This window comes from Canis lupus, chromosome 1 (genome assembly GCF_048164855.1).
Source record: "Canis lupus baileyi chromosome 1, mCanLup2.hap1, whole genome shotgun sequence".
NCBI classification, from domain to species: Eukaryota; Metazoa; Chordata; class Mammalia; order Carnivora; family Canidae; genus Canis; species Canis lupus.
Genome location: NC_132838.1, coordinates 69,766,905 through 69,782,420, shown reverse-complemented (window position 1 = coordinate 69,782,420; position 15,516 = coordinate 69,766,905). Strand labels below are relative to the sequence as shown.

General features: G+C 51.0%; 1 long non-coding RNA gene across 1 annotated transcript; it reads right to left on the bottom strand.

The window, feature by feature from the left end:
- Nucleotides 1-13,149: 13,149 nt before the first annotated feature.
- On the bottom strand, nucleotides 13,150-14,077 carry LOC140619111 (uncharacterized). Its single transcript, XR_012019054.1, has 2 exons — nucleotides 13,968-14,077; nucleotides 13,150-13,412 (listed from the first exon to the last, which is right to left on the bottom strand). It is a non-coding gene; the product is annotated as an uncharacterized lncRNA (long non-coding RNA).
- Nucleotides 14,078-15,516: the final 1,439 nt, after the last annotated feature.

Genomic DNA, 15,516 nt, shown 5'->3' with positions numbered 1-15,516 from the left:
GGGTAGGGTAGGCAGCACTAGCCACGCGGCCCTTCCAGCTCCTGCCAGAAACTCCTTTAACTCCCCAGACGCCTGAGCCACGCGCATGCTTAGTCCCTCTAGGACACTCTGCAAACTTGGAAGCGCTGAGCCGGAGCCAGAGACTAACAGCTTCTATTCCATCTTAAGGGGTCCGGGTTGGCGTCTCACCTCTTATCGTCACATAATCTTCCCTTCTCGGTGGTCTCAAACTCTAGCAACAGATGTAAAGGCAACCACCTCACCTTGACTGTTTAACAAATTCCTACACACGTGTAAGATCAGATTTTTAAATAAATCCTAATGGTTCTGTTTCTCTGATTGAATCTTGGCTAATACACGTCTTGGTGCTGGAAGGGTTTCCCCAGAACAGAACCTGAAGGGTGGGTCCTCTACCTACCCTTAAGGTTGCACACTATCTGGAATTGACTCTCTGATATGATTAGGCTTGGAGTCATTGATGACCCTGTTCCCAGTGATAACGGCTAATGAAGCACAGCAATGAGCCTGGGCTCATGGAGTTTGCTGGTGTGATTACATTCTTTCTCACCCTGAAGCAGCTGGCCTAATACAATGGGGGAGTGGCTTTTTGAAGACTCAGTGATGGATGGCAACACCAGGGCTAGGCCAATATCCTCATTTTTTCAATAGCCTTTCCCCTCAAGCTAGGATTCACAAGTCTAGGAATCAAAGGGCTAGAAATGGGATAGCTCTTCTTATGAAAGGTCAGCTAGTAGAATTTTTGCTTTCTGTACTCATGACTTAGGACTCTGGTCATCTTAGACATTCTGGTTTCCATGTAATGATGTTTCCTCCAGAAGACCCAGCGATGATCCACAAAACTGAAAGCTGAGCTTGCTACCCACCTCGTTAGGCAACTTGTGCCAGCAAATCATCAGGCAAAGAATGGGGTTATGAAAAAAAAAAAAAGAATGGGGTTATGGTATTGGCTGAGATGCTTGACCCTGATTATGAGGGGGAATTGAAATGCTCCCACACCCTGGGAGTAGTAAGGAGGAGTATGTCTGTGATTTAAGAGCTCCCACGGGGCACCGTTTAGCACTTCCATGCTCTGTGACTAATTCAGCAGAAAGCTAACCAGCTCTATCTAGGCAGCACTGCTACAGACTCAGACCCTTCAGGGATGGTTTGAGTTACCCCGCTGAGCAAGGAACCACAGCTCTCTGAAGTGCTGGCTGAGGGCAAACGGAATTGGGTAGAGGAAAATGGTAGTTTTATCACCAACTATGCCTACATGACCAGTTACAGAAACAAAGAATGTAATAGTTTAAGCATTTCATTCTGAAATATATATATATGTAGAAATATATATATGTAGGTACATATATTTCTTGATATATTCGTCTTCCTCTGTCCCATTCTTCTAGTATCTAACATAACATTAGTAGGAGCTAACTTTTTTATGTCAGTTTGTAAGTTACAGGACACCCATGGGAGAGCATGACTCATCTAGAAGACGAATGAACATCCCTTAAAGATGGGTAAATAGATTCAGTGTCTTCTTTGCTGGAGAAGGTTACCATGTGTTCAGTGTATGAGGAGATTGTTGCATTTTGCTAAACAGAAGCATGATCTTGCCTGTATTTGTACTTTAAGTATGGTTAGTATGGTTAAAGGAGGTGGATATAGATGGCAAGTTAACAAGGGGTAGAATGTAGCGGCTCTACACGGTGTCAGCCTAGCTAAATTGAGGCTACGTCTCCCAGAATTCCTTTCCCTGCATGAGTTCTAAAAGAAATGTTGTGCGAGACAAGAAGATAGAAGAGGCAACCATATTCCTTCAATTCTCAGAAAACAGGTGCAGAGACCCCAGGCGCTGTTGTGGGGTCTACAAGCTTCTCTACTGGCCTCACCTGGTTGGCCTGGGGTAACAACCGCCATGCTCCTGCTCCAGCTCTCACTATGTCCTCCTTCACCTGCTCTGACTCCTGGGCCAGGAGAATGTTTAGCTTGGTGATAAGAGAACACTTCCTCATCAGTTTGGAGACTTGAGGGTGGTGAGCTCTCATACAGGCCCCAGCATATTATGAACTCCGGTTTGTACTTCTGGGTTCCAGTTTGCCTTCTCTCTCCCCCTGGCTCATATTCCTGTTCCCTTCCCAACTGTTTGTCCTACTGGCTTCAAATTCAGCATAGATGCAAGAAGTTTTACTTAGATTGCTTATCCAGTTCTGATAATTATGCAAAGTAAAAAATATCTACATAATCACCAGGTATGTACATGTATGTGTGCATATATATGAACATACACATGCAGAAATATATAAACAAAGGCAAATATGGCACACACACATAGATAAAACCACCTGCATCTAGCGTAGCACTCGACCATAGGCACTCAAAACACATATGTTGAACTGAGGCAGTAAAGTGAATAGAATTGAAAGATGCTCTGTGCGAACTTACATGATGTTTGAAGACCATACAGGTTTACCATGTCATAGTTCTGTAGGTCGTCTGGTGGGTTTGGCTGATGTCTGTGCTCAAGTTTCCACAAGGCTGAAATTAAGGCACAGCCAGGCTGGGTGACGAAGGAGAATCTGGAGGTGACGAAGGAGAGCATGCTTCCAGGCTCCTTCAGGTTGTTGGTAGAATTCAGTTTTGCCTGAGGTCCCTGTTTCCTTGCTGGCTACAGCCTGGGGGTTGTCCTTAGCCTAATTCCCTGCTTCATGGCCTCTGCATCTTCAAAGCCAGCATCCGTATGTTGAATCCTTCTCATGCTTCCAATCCTCTACTTCGTCTTCCCTGCCTCCAACTAGAGAAAGTTCTGTACCTATACGATTAGATGAGGCCCAGCTGGGTAATCCAGGACACTCTCCCTATCTTGAGGTCAGCTGACTAGTAACCTTAATTATATCTGCAGAGCCCCTTCACAGCATTACCTGGATTAGTGTTTGGCTGAATAACTAGATGATGGGAATGTTGGAGGGCATATATTTGTAATTCACCCACCATAATGCTCAGTCACATGTGATCCTAATCCTTGAGTTTAAAGCACAGCATGGGGCAGTGCTCTTTCTCTCTTTCTCTCTCTCTCTCTGTGTGTCTCTCATGAATAAATAAATAAAATCTTTTTTTAAAAAATAAAGCACAGCATGGAGTCTAGAGAGGAAGATGAAGATGAGTCATGGACAGACTCCTATGCTATGCTATGGCATAGAAACCTTAATTTGCAAACAATTGAATGGGTTTTAGTAGAGAGTTCAGGTTTGTGTTTTAGTTGGACTTTGGACTGCAAAAAAGAAGGCTGGAGAGAGTTGTTAAAGGTCAAGGACAAAGATGAGCCTGAATTGTGAGGATGATAGTAGGAATTTAAAAAAACTAATGCATTCCAGAAGTATCTAGAGAGTAAAATTGCTGAGGAGTTGGATGCTGAGAGGAAGGAATAAGGAAAAGGAGAGCTCTCAGATCATTTCCGAGCTTCTGGCTGGAGGAAGGTTACCAAGAGCATGGTGGTGGTACCGAGACATGAAACACAGGGAAGCAAGCAGGTCTTGGAGGGACTAGGAGGGGAATGAAAGCTTCCATTCTGGATCTACTGTCCATGAGATTTATGGCAGAAATACAAATCTGTGTGTATGTATGTCAAGATTTGTGTGTGTGTGTGTGTGTGTGTGTGTTTAACATGGCCATGGGGTAACAGCAAAGAGGAAGGGAGTAGATCATAGTAGCTCTTAAAAACTACAGCTATTTGGGAATAAACACACAAACAAAAAGCCAATCCCCCCTAAAATTAATATGTACAAATTTCATATGGATTATTGGCTCACCCTTAATCAGTGGGTGGGTTTCAGAGACGTAGGCATGCGCATTTTCTCTGATGATAATATCAAACTCTGTTCAGGTGTGTTTGGCTTTCTGACATTTTTGAAGAATGTTTAGCTGCTTACAACTTAAATACACAGGTCGTGGAAGTCAGAGGGAAGAAGAGGAGGTTACTCGTAAATACAGAAATGGGGCCACGATCCACTCTCTACGCCATATCCACTCTACCTTCTGGACCCTCACTTTTTGCTTTTCTGCCTTCAAGGGTATTACAGAAACAAAGAAACCTAACAAGGAAATTTAGAGACAAGCAACACAGCTTGAGTCCCAGGTAGAAGAACTAGAAAATTAAAAAGCAGGTATAAAACCTTGCTGCCATGACCGTCAGAGATGTCCTCTCAAGCAGAAAGTTAATGGCAATGGTCAAACCCAACCTTTTCCAAACCAGCCGCTACCCATGTTGATAATTGAGTCTATAAAGCATGACATGTTTAACACATTTTTAGAAATTAGAATGGAAAGTGAAAGTACCTTGGTTAAAAACATAATTGGAATATGAGTTAATCGTGTTACAGGTACTGGACTTTCCTGCTGTTCTGGGCCTGGTCAAAAGCTTCAATTTTCCTGCATTTGCATCCTGCAAAATGCAATTTTGTGCTTTCTGGTAACCCAAAATCAATTACGCTATCTCAGCAAAGGAGCAATCTTATAAGAACCATCTCCTCTTAAGTATATATTTTTTTTTCAGAAAGTTAAAGATAGCACAGCTCTTTGTTATAAATGGCACACGCGGTCACACACGTGAACCATTTCAAAGGCTTCTATGTCCACAGTATCCACTTAACCTTGAACTTCACACACGGCTCGTTCTCTTAATCCTTGGAGGAATGAACTAAGCACTTCTTAGTACTTTCTCTAATCTGAATTCTTCTTTTTTGTGTGTGACTCTTGGAAAGATTTCAATTACTTCCATTAAAAGTAAGCACCGAAGAAGAGTTTTGCCTTGGACCAAAAGTAGGGAGTCATCAGCCAAATTAAACATAAAATCACAAGGTGTCTGCACAGCTTGGGAGAACAATTCATGTCATTTGCCCAGTAATTGAAGGGCCGATGACGTGCAGTGACGAGGGTCCTCAGCCGTATGTGGGCTCATTTTTTTACCAGCTCCTCATTATCACTGCCACCACTCCGGCTTCCGCCCTCATTATCTCTCACCTGGGCTCTTGAAATAACCTTCTACTGGCTTCTTCCAAATCAGTACCCTCCTGAACCTCTGCTTTCAAAATATCCCTGCAAGATTCACTTTCTTTAAGTGCTGTGCAATTATGTCACAGCTCTGCTGGGAAGCTCTAATGTACCTCGTCCCCTGTGGAGCAGGTTTACCCAAGCTCCTCAGTGGCCCCTGCACGACCCTAATTTAGAGCACTGTCCCACCTCCTCCCAGTTTTCTTTTGCTTTTTCATCACCTTTACAGTAAACATCGACTAGCCTCCACCTACTTTCCCTCCACTGAACCTCGCATCCCTTCGTTGCCTCCATGACTAGGCTGTTTCCTCACATCAATGGCCAATGATGTGGCCTCTTGACATAGGCCAATGTTCATGCCATGTTTGTCAAAAAAGTGCCACCAGTCTGGCAAAGCATCTCTCAACTATGACCTCTTTCACTATGACTTTTTTCAACCCATTTACTTCCCCTTCTTGAGCTGGATAAGACCTGTTCATGCATCTTTCATGGCACTTATCTTATACTGCTTTATATTGTAGTTATTTGTTCTTTCAAAATAATTTATCAATTTCTTTAATCTGTGTTCCCTTTGGGAGAAAAATCCAATACTCTTCATTTTAATATTTTTGGGATATCAAACGATATGAATTATCATGACTAATAAAGAAATCAAAGTAATTATAGTATTTACTGTGCTTTTAAAAACTATCGTGGCCCCAACAGAATGTCTTCATCAGTTGATAATTATAACTCAATCAGTGGATTACACTGAAAATGTATATAGAAGCTAAGCACAGTACCAGTATCCTAGGAAATGCCCCATAAAAGTTGGCTATTTTTATGAGTATAATGAGCTCCTTGAGAGTAGGATTGTCAACTGTTGGTTGCAATATTCACAACTGGCTGATCCCTTAAATGATATGATTTTTCCTTCATGGCAAATTTAAGATCGTATCGTCTAAATAATGATAATCAGTAGTAATACTCCATTCCACATGTGTTGTGACTTGGCTAATGGGGTAAAGAACAAATGAAGTGGTGGCCCAAAGGGGACAATGTAAGTTGGTGCAGTGTGGATAGCAAAGGATGGGTAAGTTGATTCTGGGTATTTCTGGACGTCACTGTGAGTTCAGAGTCAGATTATTTTCACACTGAAAGAGAGATACAAGTTACCCTGATTGGTAGTGCAGCAAGCCAGGCAAATATCCATTCCAGAACTTTAAATTGTTCAATAATAATTACCAACCTGTCATCTCAGGGCTTGAATAGAAAATCCGTCATATGATTCAAATAACTTGTTGAATCCACATTAAGAGAAAAAAAAACATCTCTAGGTTTTTGGACTCAGTGATCATATGACTCAGTGGGGGTCATATGACAAAAGGACAAGTCGATGATGTCACACACCCATTTTAACTTAGTAAAAACTCATCTATGGTTAAATATTTATGAGCTTGAAATCACCCCAAACAGAACTTTTCTGAAGTTTTCAGTTATAATTATTAGAAAAGAGGGCTTAGAAATTGAGCCAATATCGAAAAATATCGTTTAAAAGATTAAACCCAATCACCTCTGTTAAAGAAAGAAAACTATCAGCATTTTCTCGTCAGATGACTTAGAAAGATATTGTCCAGAAAAGTATGGTTACACCCGAGTACATCGTTAAATGCCAATGAAAATTACCTCAAACGTTCCAGAAAGCATTTCATTGTACCTTAAAGTCAATTTTATTATTTGTTATTAAAAACACAAACTGTATTCTTCAAGAAATCAGGCAAACCATCCATACGTACCTTTTACATCACTGTGGACGCTACAGGGCCGTGGCTCTGGCTAAAGCGTTAGGCGCCCAAGGGAACACATTCACTTGTTTTGAATCTTATCAAAAAATTGAGTTTGTTACTCTACACCATTTGTTACTCCCTTATCTTTAAATTAAAAAGTAGCACAGCAAATAGTTTTCATTGACTTAATGGGGGCTTTGAGGCCAACCCCTAAGCCGGCTGCCAGGAATTCCGCGGGGTCGTCGGGATTCAGGCCCCGGGAGGCGGCCGAGGCCTTTGCGACACGGGAGCCTCCATCCCCTTGTCCGCTGCTACGGGAAACCTTCGCATGGACTGTGGGTGAAGTTCGGGTGGGGACACCTCGTCCGGAGGGCAGGGCCAAGGAGGCTTCCCTGGACGGCAGCTGCGAGCGGGGAGCTCCAGGATAGCGGGGCGGGCCGGGGAGGCAGCGAGGAAGCTCCGTCCAGGGGCGGCGGGAGCAGAAGAGGCTGGAAGGAAGTGGCGGGGCCAAGGAGGGACGGAGCCTCACCCTGAGCCAGTGTTACCAGGCCCGGCGCCTTCTGCACTCGGTCCCCACCCTGCCCCTGGTCACCGGCCGCAGTCCCGGCCCAGCCCAGCGAAGGCCTGCCAGGTGGGCCTGGAGAGAACCTGAGGCGCAGGTGTGCGCGCAGCAGGAGCCCGCTGGGCCCAGGCAGCAGGGAGCGCCCGCCTGCACCTCTCCTCTCAGGCCCTTGCCATCGCCCCAGCTCCCTGTTGCTGGGCCCGCCGGCCCTCGTCCTCGCCCTGGTGGCACTGGAGCCCCATCTCTGTGTCCCGGCAAGGGTCCCGCCGAAGGCTTCCTCGCCATCTCAACAAGGCTTACAGGGCTCACAGGGCTTGGGAGCCAGGTGCCGGGGAGCCGCAATGAGGCCGCAGGACGTAGGCTTCCAGGCCGGGCCAAGCCGCTCCCCCGAGGCTGCCAGTAGCAAGCTGGAACTCAGATGACCGCTGTGTCCCTGCCTGTCCCCCTGCACCCACCCGCTGGCCGGCCAGCGCCCGAGCGCCAAGTCGGGCAGGACTCTCAACTTCCCTCCTCATGTCTCATTCATTTTCTATTTGTTTCTTTTCCTCGTTCCTTCCTCTCACCCTATAAACACTTCTTGCTCTCCGCCTCGCTTTACAATTCTCTGGACCAGTGGGAACGAGGCCACCCACTGCAGAGCGTGACAGTGTCACCCAAGGTGCCGTCTTCAATAGCTTTTAGCAGGTGGAAGAAGCAGAGGGTAAAGGAGTTGGGGAGGCGGACGGAGCGGGCAGGCAGGGGCTCCTGGGCCGCAGGAAAGATGTGGTCTCTATGAAACAAGAGCATAAAGGCCCTGAGCAGTTTAAAGACACACGGGGGTGTGGTCAGATGTGCATTTTCAAAAGATCATGTGGGCCTTTGACGAAGAAGAACGGCCCCAGTTTGAGATCTCTGGACAACAGGGGACGTGTCGGGACATGCCGGGGAAGAGAGCTCATCGGTGCCCGGGTGAAGGGGCAATGAGGAGGCCATGTCGCTGCAGGGATTGGAAATCTTGGGCAGCTCCTCCCAGCTGAGTGCTCCTCAAGCCCACAGTCCCCCACCTGGTCCACCTGCAGCGACAAGCTGCGAGCCCCACGGGCCATGGCTGGTGCGCTGGGGATATGGCTGGGGGACATCGGCTGTCACCCCAGCAGCCCTCCCGAGAGTGGTACGGGGCTCTGGGGGACAGTGCTTGCTGGCAGCACAACTTATTTTCTTTATTTTTATAAAAATTATTTATTTGAGAGACAGTGAGAGAGTGTGTGCAAGCCTATAGGTGTAGGGGTGAGGGGCAGCGGCCCCTCAAGCCGGGCTCCCCCACTGAGCAAGGAGCCCAACTCAGGGCTTGGGTCCACGACCCCAAGAGCATGACCTGAGCCGAAACCGAGAGTCACACCCATGGGCTCAACCACCCGTGCCACCCCAGGGCCCACTGGCGGCGCGATCTGTATCCCCGGGGCTTACTTTAAGAGATGATGACATTAAGATGATGTTTGGAGTATGTTCTTATGGAGCTGTAAGCTGTGCCCCTGGTGCTACAGGGGTGAGTGTGATGACGCAGGGGGACCCGGGGGCCAGTAGGACCGGAGGCAGGATGGACCCGCGGAGGTTACCGAGTAGGGCAGTGGTCGCAAAACACAGAACAGGGAGGCAAGGCCCTCGTGCTGTGCCTGTGAAGCCAGGAGGGCAGGAGGTGAGGTGAGGCCAGCAGGTGTCCAGGCCTTGACCGCGATGCCAGTGGGGAAGGAAGCCAGGGTCCCAAGGCACAGGGGAGACAGTGTGGCATGGCTTCTGTTACCTGTCGCCGGGGGATGGCCTGGTCTTAGTCCATCCCGGCTTGGCTCGGGCCTTCACTGGCTTTGCTGGGCCGCGAGAGCCGCCCTGGCTGCACGGCTCCCTGCACTCTCCAGAGCTGCACCCTCCAGGGCGCCTGGACTTTGCACCCCTCCTGCTGAATCGGGCCACCTGCTTGGGGCTTGGGGTTCCTCCTGGGTCCTGGGGCGCAGCTCCTCCACGCGCGGAGGCAGGGACGTGTCTAGAAGTAAGCGGGCGTCTGGAGCGGGGCCTTTGGCTCCGTGGGCCCGTCTGGATCCACCCCAGTCACGGTCGTTGTGGTCCACGAGGCCGGGAGGGCGGCGGCTGGACAAGTGGGCACCGGGGCGCGAGCCAGGATGCTGTTCAGGAGTGACCCGTGGTGCAGGCAGCGCGTCCCTGTGTGACCCTGTGTCACCTGGCCGGGGTGACCGTGCTGCAGGGGCGGGGAGGGGCGGGTGAGTGGGAGGGGCGGGGAGGGGCTGCCCGCCAGGCCGGCGCGCGGGAAGAAGCCGGGGCATCACCTTGGGGCCAGCGGCGGGGGCAGCACCCATGGGCGCGGCTGCTGCCAGGGCAGGTGGCTCTCCGCCGGGGTGGGAAGCTCGGCGCAGTTTGAGCCTTGGAGAGAAGCCCGGCCCCTGGTACCTGGCATTGCTGTCGCTGGAGGTCGGGGACACGCCCGGGCTTCTGGTTCAGAGGCTCTGGCTCCGCTTCCAGCCACCCCGCAGCCACACAGGTCAGGAGGCGCACGCCCTCGAGCCCCTGGTGCTGTTGGTGCTGCAGAATCACCTGCACAGCGGAGCTGCCCCTCACAGGTCCGGGACGTCGCGACAGTGCCTCGGGCTCCCGGAGACCCAGCGGCTCCTCGGGGACCCTCGGGTGTCCCCCCACCCCCGCCCTGCGCAGGTGCACGGAGGTGACCACTTCTGACCCTGCCCCTAGCCCCCGAAGGCAGCGGGCCGGGAGCCTCTGCCAACAGCACCCCTGCAGCCCAAGCCACCCACACCCACCCCCTCGCCCCCCGCCCCATCGTGGCTCAACCTCACCCGCCACACTGGGCCCTCTGTGTGGGAGCACGACGGCCTGGGGCGAAGTGCACCCCAGGGGGATGCCACCCTCCCGTGTGGTCTGTGCCCCTCCCGCGGGCACACGCGCACACGTCCCCCCGCCCCGGGCTCACCAGGGCAGCCAGCACCTGGAGGACGTCAGGTGGATACTTAGGGACCGCGTCGCCCGTGTGCTGGGCCAGGGAAGGACCCACGGTCGCACATCTGTCCCGGGAGGGGAGCCCTAACCCAGGTGTGGCCTGGTGTCTGCTTCCTGGGGCTCCTGGAACAATCGCGACCGCCTCGGCTTCTTGGGGGGGCCCAGCTCCTCCGCCCATGACCCCCTCCTCCTTGGCCTCTTCCTGACCTTGACCCCCTTGTCTCCTGGGCTGACACTGGGCTCCCCGACGATGTCTGCAGGCAGTGGTCCAGCCCGGCATCCCTCGCCGGGCACCGCAGCACACCTGCAGCTTGCTGTTCCAAGTAGGTGGGCTCCGAGGCCGGCAGTGTGGACATCTCTGGGTAAGGGTGAGAAGTGCTAGGAATCCAGGCTTCCCCGTGGGCCGAGTCACCACGCTGCAGGCCGCGGGGCCCCGGAGATACCGGTGCTGTTGGGACTCTAAACCTGCACTTGCTTTTAACCGACAAATTCAAAAGCACGTGCTCCTCCCGCGTTCCTGCTCTTTTCACCTGCTGAGTGTGTGGCCTGCGTGCTCATGGCTGCACCTTACACGCTCCCCACGGCACCTGCTCCGGCCTCGCTGTGTCCCTGCAGCTGCGGCCTCGAGATCCTCACGTGTTCGTCCACTTTGCCCACTTGGCAGCCAGGCCAGCGAGGGCCCGGTTCCAACGCGGTTCACGTGCAACTATGTTGGGCCACAGCAATGGATGGTCACAGCCTGAGCGCATCAGGACCTTGTTTTCCCCACGCGCAGGCTCCGGCCTGTTACGGTGGCCAGGAGCTCTGAGATGCCGCCGGGCCCCGACTCCTTGGCCGCTGCCCCTTCTTTACCATAGCCTTGGCCGCACGCTGGCCTGGGCGCTCCTGCACCCCTGGGCACTGAGTCCACGGTGCCAGGGAAGGGACGCGAGCCGAACGACAGATGAGAACCCAGCCTGCTCCGGGTCCCCTCCCCCCCCCTTTTTTTTTAAGATTTTATTTATTTGAGACAGAACAAGACAAAGAGAGAGAAAAAAGAGAGAGCATGAGCGGGGCGAAGGAGAAGCAGGCGCCCCATGAGCTCACCGTGGGCGGCCCAGACCTTCCCAGGACTTCGCCTTGGGAGTCGCCCTCCAGGGACCCGGGTTCACAGGCTTCTGGGATCCAGCAGTTAATGTGCTCTCCGGAAAGGGCTTGGGGGGCCAGGGGCTCAGCTGGGAATCATCCGGCCCTTGATCTGGGCCCAGGTCAACCTCCGCGCAGAAGAGGGTCTGCTTCTCCCTCCCCCTCCACTATGCATGCTCAACCCCCCCAAAAAACATAAATCTTAAAAAAAAAAAAAAAAGAAAGAAAGAAAAGACAAGGACATGGCTCTGAGTAGGTGCAGCACGTGGGTTCGTGGCCACAGCAGCGAGGCATGTGCCCGCCCACAGGTGGCGGAGTTGATGAGCAGACTGTCCCAGGGGCGCAGGACAGGGAGTGCAGTGCGGTGGACAGGGTGCCCAGGGGCGGGACAGGGCGCACTTGTCCCGGGGCCTTCGTGCAAGCCTGTCCCTCCCTCTGCCCCACGGCCACCTGCGCCCTCCGTCCCTGCTGTGGGGTGCACCTGTGTCCCTGCCCTTGTTGCACTTGCGTCCCTGCCCTCGTTGCACCTGCGTCCCTGCCCTCGGGTGCACCTGCGTCCCTGCCCTCAGGTGCACCTGTGCCCACCCACGCCAGCATGCACGGGATGGGGGAGAACGACGTCAACACCCCCGTCCACGGCCGTGGGAGCACGAGGCCTGAGCGCGCAGAGGCCCCGGGAGGGTGGGCAGCGCCGTGCGGGACGCGGGTGGGCAGAGAAGGCGACCATGGTGGTTCCCACGCTGTCCCCGGGCTTCTCACTGGCACGGCGCCTCGGGGGTGGACCTCAGGCCATGACAGCGGGGCCCCTGCGGCACCAGCCCTGTGCTACCTGCCATCTGCAGCTCAGGTCCCCGGGGTCCCGCGGACACATCCCCCAGGAGGCCGGGTGGTCCTTGGAGCCGTTGGCCTGCACTGGCCGCGCCAGTGCTCATGCGGGCCACCTGCTGCTTCCTTCTGCTCCACCCGCGACGCACCCGCCCACCCGAGGCACTGCGATGCTGGGCTGGATGCGGGGCTGGATGCCGGGCTGGGTGCAGGGCTGGATGCGGGGCCGATGCGGGGCTGAATGCGGGGCTGGATGTGGGGCTGGATGCGGGGCTGGATGAAGGGCCGATGCAGGGCCGGATGCGGAGCCGGATGCAGAGCTGGATGCGGGGCTGGATGTGGGGTCGATGCGGGGCTGGATGCAGGGCTGGATGCGGGGCTGGATGCGGGGCCGATGTGGGGCTGGATGCGGGGCCAATGCAGAGCTGGATGCGGGGCCGATGCAGGGCTGGATGCGGGGCTGGATGTGGGGCTGGATGCAGGGCCGATGCAGGGCTGGATGCGGGGCCAATGCGGGGCTCAATGTGGGGCTCAATGCGGGGCCGATGCGGGGCTCCTGGGCACCCACACCAGGGCCTCGCTGCCCAGGGCACTGCTGTCCCTACGCGTGCCCACTCCACCCCGCTCACCCCGCTCCCAGCCCGGGGACCGAGGGGCAGCTTGCTAGGCGGGCAGCATGTCCTGACCCGCAGCGGGGAGGCCGGGGAGCCAGCTTCGGGGCGGGATGAAGAGCCTACGTGCCTGCCTAGCACATGATTGTCTTACACGTCCCAGAGAGCAAGGGTTTTAAGATGGATTGACCCAATAGGTTGATTGGATATTTTATTTTATTTTATTTTATTTTATTTTAAGATTTTATATATTTATCCATGAGACACAGAGAGAGAGGCAGAGACCCAGGCCGAGGGAGAAGCAGGCTTCCTGTGGGGACCCGATGCGGGACTCGATCCCAGGACCCGGGGTCGCGCCCTGGGCCGCAGGCAGGTGCTCACCCGCTGGACCCCCCGGGCTGCCTGGTTGCCTGGATATTTTAGAAGACACGCAGGATGGAAAGTACTTGAAGACACGTGACAGGGATACAGACACTAATAATTCAAAATACCAAGAATTTGTGATTTTGCCTCAGGCCATATTTCAGAGAAAGCTTCCTTCCACATTCAAATGTACCAAGACAGAAACCCGCTCCCCTCCATTGTTCGGGAGCCTGTCTAGGAAAATCTTACATCTGGTACAATATTCATTGCTCTGAATGAAGACAGGAAATATCTGAGACCTCTCCTCATTTGCAATTCACCCTTGAATACACTTAATTTTAATGAAATTCAGAAACTTTAATTCATTGTCAGCCGGTCTCGATTGAGATCTCTGTTTTGGAGAATACATAAAGTCATATTTAATATTTATTTTCTTTTTCCTTGAAGGAATTATAGCTAGACCTCCTCAGTCTATTTGCATATAAATATGGTAATATGTTATGTATGTTTAAAATTATCATGAAAATTTGGACGCAAACACCAGGAGCTCCTTTACTCAGTAAAAACCCTTTGGGCCTTCAAGCCTGGTAACTGGGAACCAACGGACAGGATATGCTCAGGACACCCTTGTACTTGAATTGCCTGAATACAGATTAATATTAATACCTGGAAGTGATGAGCCAGTTTTCTAACATCAGCAATGAGAAATTGATGACTGAGACTGAACATTTCAGGATGACTCTGCCCTCCCAACCATTAGAGCCCAACCAGTGCTGTAATGCAAAAATAAATATTACAGTTGCCATGGAAACTGAATCACCTTGGAGATGATTAATACCAGGAGGGCTAACAGGAGAGGTTGCAATCTCATCATTTCTGGCCAAATTAATCATGATCAAACAAAGAGCAGCAAACACTTTTATAAAGGCATATGAGCCCCAAACCTTGATTTTTGTTTTTTTTTCTAGACCATTTAATAATTATTAACAAGTTACAGGGGTGGTTCAGTCCGTTGAGTGAATCAACCCTTGTGATCTCAGGGTCGTGAGATCGAGCCCCACAGCAGGCTCTGTGCTGAGTGGGAGTAGGCTGGAGGTTCTCTCCCTCCCCCCACCCCCTACCCACACTCCCCTCTGCTCTCTCTCTCTCTCTCAAATATTTTTTTTTTTTTTAAGAATTACTATCAAGTTTTGTTCTCTGTGTGTCAGGAAGTTTCCTAGTGAATCATTACATTTTCATATATGGAGCAACTTTTTACTAGCTCAGCTGTAGGGGGTGTTGAATGACTCTTCCAGCACAGGCAGGAAGGTTTCATGATGAAAGTCCTCCTCTCCAGCATTTTTTCCTATTTTTCCCCCCTTTGGCTGTGATTCTTCATCTTTTGAGAGTCTGGTGACTCTAGATTATTACAATCTTTGGGGTTTTGATTGTGGCTTTGACAAAAATTGCTTTGCTTGTGAAAGCCTTGCCAAAACATCGGCACATGATGATGTTATCAAGAAGTGTATTATTGAACAGGAAGAAATTTTATTGTTTAAATAAAAGAGTTCTTAATGGAATGTAGAGACAATAAAAAAAAATGTTACCTGGTATGGCTGGTTAGTGATTAGGCTGTTCTAGTTTCAAAAGACAATGAAATCGTTATCAACAAACAGACTGTTCCAGTCACATATTTCTCTCAGAGATTTTAGCATCAGAGGGAGAAATAAGAATAGAAATAGTTATTTTTTCTCTCTGTGTCTCTCATGAATATATAAATAAAATCTTTAAAAAAAATCAAAAGAAATAGTTATTCTTTTTTCAGGTGAAGGGGGTTACATTATAAAAATATTACTGAAAATTGTTGGTTCAAAAATGATGTTCTTGATGCCTGTAATTAGTTTATAATACTCCCTCCTAGGCAAAGTGATGTTACTATCAGTGTCTTAGTAACGTTGAATAACGTGGCTTCTGTAGCAGAAAAGCCCAGAAGTCTCAGAGGTTTAATTCAATGAAGATTATTTTTCAAAACCAGCACAAATTTAACAGCCCACTTATCATGGAAAGGGTTCACGGGTCTCACGTGCCTCCTAAGAGGACCCAATGAGAAGTACCCAATACCATCTACAAAATCCGCTTGCCAAAAAGCTTCACTAACCAAATGATCCATTTACAGGACAGATGGGGCAGAGAAACTTCTCAAATAACACCAGACGCATGTGGTCTCCTAAATCCA